Source organism: Melospiza georgiana, chromosome 2 (assembly GCF_028018845.1).
Source record: "Melospiza georgiana isolate bMelGeo1 chromosome 2, bMelGeo1.pri, whole genome shotgun sequence".
In the NCBI taxonomy this organism is placed as follows: domain Eukaryota; kingdom Metazoa; phylum Chordata; class Aves; order Passeriformes; family Passerellidae; genus Melospiza; species Melospiza georgiana.
In genome coordinates, this window is record NC_080431.1 from 110,425,510 (window position 1) to 110,431,509 (window position 6,000).

A 6,000-nucleotide genomic window follows, 5' to 3' on the forward strand; every position below is an offset into this window, starting at 1 on the left:
TGCTTACGTCTACAGATAAGCCAACACACAGTCTACATTTGGTTCTCACATAGCATATGTATTTCAGTGACACTGAATTTAAAACAGTAGGTTCTAGCAAGAAAAAATAAATCTGGTTAACTCATTCTCCAAATATTTAACACACATCAGGAAGCAGAAACACAGTTTCTCTATTTAACACTCAGAGAATTAGTGACTTTGAACTCTTAACCAAATGTTCCCAATCTTCCTCCTTAAGCAAGGCTTGTATGTTCTGTTAGCACAAAACTGAGCAGTGACATGAAGTTCATGCTAATTGCATAAAACATGTATTTTGTTCTCTTACAGCTCATTTTAAATCAGACTGATATGAGCTACACAGCTTTAACCTTCTTCCATTTATACCCTGACTTCTTCAGAAAAATACATAGTTCAGCAGTACAGCGCTTGCAATAATTACTGACTTAAGCACCTTAATTTGTTCATTCCTTCTACAGTTGCAGTCCATGTATAAAATGATGTATAACAGATGTACCGGTAATTAAAAAAATGTCAAAATTAATTAAATTCAAAACAAAATCAAACCACCCAGATCTAGCACACACCTTACAGCCTGCCCTTCTGTGCAGCCTGTGGGCCATGCACTCTTATCTGCTATAGCTCTCCAGCAAAGCATTCCATGTTTCTCTCAATTTTCACCAAATGCAGATGATTGGCACACAAGCTAAATTAGGGAACTAGCTCAATAGCAGTTGGTCAATAAATGTTTTGGAGATCACATGCTTTGAAATGTGTTCTATTGGTTACTTCTACTGCTGCTGCAGATATATTCTGCTTTAGTGGTATTTCCAATCCGCTGTATTGGTTTTCTGATGGATCATTAACCAGCTGGCAACATCCATACGACAGCTATATATAACAAAATTAATTAAAGCAAATTCTGCCATATTCCCAATTCCTGTAATAGGTCAAACTTATTTTTTCTTTAATAATTTTTTCCTGAATTAATTACTTATGTTGTTTGGGTTGCATTAATATTAAAACCAGATTAATAATGCTGATGAAACTGCAACTGCTAACACAAATCCAAAATCTCCAAAGATGACAACTTGGAGTTCTTAACAGGCAACACTTCTAAGGTTTTGCATTTCAGTGTAGTTTAACTTTAAGTTAAAATCCCAGGTAACTGTGACACATGTCACTAAACGCCAGTAATTTTTGCAGAAAAACCATAGCCAGACCCTCAAATAACAAAGCAAACACCCCAAACAGAGAAAACTTATCCAAAACGTTTTATCTGTAAAATGTTCCCCAAACCCCCAAGAATATAGGATGCAGAAAGCAAATTCCTTAATACTCAGTGAACAAGCCTGGCCACAGAGTCTGGTGTTCCTGTTGTCTGGATTTCTGTGCATGTCAGCAGTTGACTTTGTACCACTTTCACCCCTTCCTGGGATAAATACCATAATGAGAGCTCTGAATATTAAAATCTTCACATTTTCTCTTCCTGTAATAGGAAATAAAGCTACACAGCAACATTAGAAGATGTTTTAATATATATTCTAAATTAAAACAAAATAAAATGCATGGTGGTTGCCTTCCACTCCACAGAGGACTTACTGCCTTAGAAAAGAGAGTTCTCCCTGAGGTGTCCAGGGCTCTTACCACAATCCAAGTTAACAGTGGGGGCCACAAAGAAAAGCATCTTATACCTTTCCTATCCTCCCTTGTCAGCAGAAATAACATACTCCATAGTTTCTACCCCTGTCATTGAATAATCTGTTTTAGCTTTGGATGTTTAACACTGGATGTCTGCTATTTTGTTATAATATGCATAAAATATAGAAGGACAAACAGGACTAAGCCAGCTTGGTTTCTCTGGAAATTAATGTATACACAAAAAAGCACTTGTAGTCATGGGTTCAGGGGATTTTTGTGTGTGTTTGTTTTCATATGGGATTTGAGATAAAAATCTAAATATGAAACTGAAGCTGAATTCACCATCCACAGCTCCTAGTTTCTCAACTTCAGCACCGAGACCTTCAATGTCCATTTTTCAATGAATGTCCTTTTTCATGAAAAGCTTGAAGGAGACACTGTGCATATTTTATTAATTTCTTTTTAATCCCCAGAAGAGTCACAGAACAGTGAATTATTTGGGCTGCCCTGTAGGCCCTGGTTGAAAGGGCACACAACAGTAACTTAGCAGCCACTTCAGCGAGAACCTTTTCTCCCTCAGCTGGAGCAGAAAGCAGATTTAGGAGAAGGTGAGACCCTTAAAGAGTCATTTCTCAGGCGGGCAGGAACTGGGGAGCCCCATGGCCTCAGCCCTCCCAACCCCACACCTGGGCTGGCCTGGAGCCACATGAGACCACGAGCACTTCCCAAACAGACAGGAGTGACAGAGTGTCCTGGGTTGACTATATGATGCTTTTATCCCCAATTGTCTCATTCTGTTTATGCTGAATAATAAGTTTTGCAACTTTAGGAGTGTTCCAGAGAGTGAAGGGGAGAAGAGAAGAAGCTGCAGTTTGTTTTCAGACACTGCACTCACTCCTCCACATTCCTGCTCCTGACTGTGTTGTCTGCGGATGGACAGACAGCGGGACAGAGCTCTTCTTTTGCTTTTTAGTTAGTTTTAGCTAGCTGAGGCAAAGAAGTTCCCTGGACTGGTTTTTTTTTCCTTTTTCTTTGGACCTCTTGGAACTGCTCTGGACTGAACACCCAGGGGAGCACCGGCAGCTGCAACTGAGGCCCACCGGGCCAGGCCTGGCCTGCGACAATTACAGCACTGAGGGACTGATCAAAGACTGAGTGAGCTGAGCTTCAACCCGGGGTTTTCTCAGTTTGTCATCTCTTTTAGAGTGGCAAGGGGTCTCATTGTTTGATATTGTTTTCGTTTTATTGTGTAATAAACAGGTTTTTTCCACCTTTCTCCAAGGAGGTATTTTTTCCTCCCAGACCAGTTGGGGGGAGGGGCCGATTGCATCTGCTTTTCCCACCGGAGCTCCTTTGGGGGATTCTTCCCCAAATTTGCTCTAAACCTGGATACAGAGGAACGAGTGACTCTCTGCATTGTGATGGGGTGATTGATGCACAACTCACAGATTAGTTGAATTAGTGAAACTGTGGCCTAATTAAACCCTCTCTCCTGCATCTTGTCAAACTTCCAGCATATCTAGGACGCTGAATGGCACCAGCGAGCAGGGTGGCAGCTGCCAAGGATCACTTTGCCTGCCAGGCTTCATTTTTAACACTGCTTTGCATAATATCAGAGTGCAATCAATTTTGTATTGTATCAGTACAATAGCTGAGATTTTGATTATATCAACAAAGTATATAAAATAGCTCAAATTTTAGTTGAAACAATTACAAAAGGTGAACTCTTAAACCTGCCCAACATGGTGTTGTGTGAATACATGTTCCCTGAGCAGTTAATATTTATTTTTTTTGACTACTTATAATTCAGGGCATATTTACTAAGATTACAAAACATTGTATTACATTACTTGATTCAAAGTATTTTACATTACTGACCCTTTTTATGCAAAAAATGCAGAATTTAACAACCTCATTATCACCAGAAAGTATTTATCTTGCAAATTTCCCAGGAAAATATGAGTTCAGTTGATACAAACAGAACACCAGTTCCAGTAAAAGTGACAGACACCTGCATCAACTCCCACTTCATTGGGGTGATGTGCAACATGTGGATGCTGCTGCATGCAGCCTCCCCCCAGTTGTTTTGGAATTACTAGATCTGGCCCAAAAGACACAAAATTGTACAAAAATACAAGCAAAACAGTATCCCAGCCAGCAAACACAGAGGCTGCAAAAAGAAAGGTTCACCACACACATGGTACCCTAACTCCAGCATGCAGTTCAAAAATGTCAGCAACAGCAGTGGCACCTGGGAAGATTAAGTGCCTTCCTGTCATCCAGACTCTCATCAATTCCTGATATCTGTCCTTTAGAAAACAGCAAGTACTCAAATTTGTAGTGAAATCAAACCTGTCCAGAATGCCAAGGCCATGACTGTCATTGTGCTTGTCTGCTTGGAGTGTTCATGACAGAGGACTCACTGTTAAACTTCTCTTTTTTATTCTTTTGCCTGTTTTCACAATTTTAGCTTAAAACTCCATGTGTTGGGTTTTTTTTTTCTTTGTGTAGTTACTCAAAGACATTTTATGTTCAATTAGGAAAACCTGGAAGAGAAAGATGTTTAAACACCATGGTACACAGAGGTTTCCTGTCACGGAATATTAACTGCCCTTTCCCATAAGGTCCCACTCACATCTTTTCTCAACAGGAACAACAAAAGCTCAGGAAAGATGCTTCCTTGATGCAGGCACAAAGCTTCTTCTAAACCATTTCAGGCTTATCCCTGTCTGACTTTAATATATGCACAGTTAGAATAACAATAGTTGTTGCCATCAATATATTCCTGAAACTGTCTCCATGTCTGTCAACACTTCCCAATTCAACAGACTTGAGTAAAAGCATTCTGCTTCTTCTCTAGCTGGCAAAATGGGGCTACATTATCAGTGAGAAACCATCCTTTTGAAAACCATCAAGAAACTGTTGTAGGAGCACTTCTGGTAAGAAAGAACTCAGCTCTTGACTTCCAGGAACGGTTTTGGCCAAAAGCCTAAATTGGCATCCACTCCAGACAGAAAACTGGGGAGAGGGGAAAGGGAAAGAATGCCATAAAGCAACTCCCATCCTCATCTCAAGTAGAAAACTAAGAAATGCTCTGAGGCCTAAATCACATGTATAGTTTTACAGCTGGACCCTTCAGCAATATTGAACACTACCAAAGCTGCAGTTCTCTCTACACCTGCACATATTTCTTGTATAGTCTTTTCCAAAGATGGTTGTTCAGAGGTCTACAGGTGCCTACTAAACCAGAATGAAAAAAAAAAAAAGAAATCACTTCATTAGTGTAGTATGGCTAAGGCACAACCTGAGTTAAACCAAAGGCAGATAAACAGCTATGAAAATATAATTATTTAATGAAGTAGCTTAGTTTTGTCACAGTTTATCACTTCATGGAAAGTACTGTTCAACTGAATGTATTATGTGAGTACATCAAAAGTTCTCTTAATTTTTAAGCACACTGTGGATTGAGAGTGACTCATTGCTGTGAGTATTGGAATACTTGATCTTTAAAATGTGCGATGTGAATGGGAAGATGTGACAAGATACAGTTTCTTTTTGCTCTACGGGATAAGTGTAACACAGTCACTAGAACTTTACAAAAAGCCCTAAGGCTCTAAGCCTCTGTGTGAAAGGACTTGAAATTTATGGTGAAGCAACAGATAAAGAGAATCTTGAGAACATTAAGGGACTTTTTTTCTTTTCTGGGATACTTGTATGCTTTGCCTGCGGCATCATTCCAAGAAAAGTTAGGCAGCTGTAAGATTTATTGGCTGGGACCAGAGCTTAAATGCAATTTTCTCTCATCACATTCACACAAAGATATTGCATCTTCCTGTACCTTCCTAGCTAAGAATGGCATATTTAATTGTTTCTGTGACAGGTTCTGGTTGGGGGTTTTGGGAACTCACTTCTATTTCTGTGTCAAATAACACCACAGCACTGTATACAGTTCCACTCCCAGTGTGCATACTAACGTGTGGAAACCTAAAATTTGTTTACAAGGAGCACTGATGTGAGCAAAATTTGATTGCTTGAATTTTTTCAGAAAGCAGAACGCAGAAGTTAGATAGTGCCTAGAGCAACTGGGTTTAAAATCAAGGAAAAAAGTCTAAGAATCAGAAAAACTACTAGCTTGGGTAAAAATACCCAAGTTTCTAAATGACTTTTAAACCAAACTCATTAAATAGTATCAATTATGTCCTAGAACACACTGAGGAATGGCAGTTTATTAAAATGTAGCTGAATATGGCCTGTAGCCAGCCATAGGACAAGGAGTAGTGGTGTTAAACTAAGAGAAAGCAAATTCAAACTAGATAAAGGAAGACTTTTTTATATAAGGGCAGTGAAACAGTGGAATAGCTT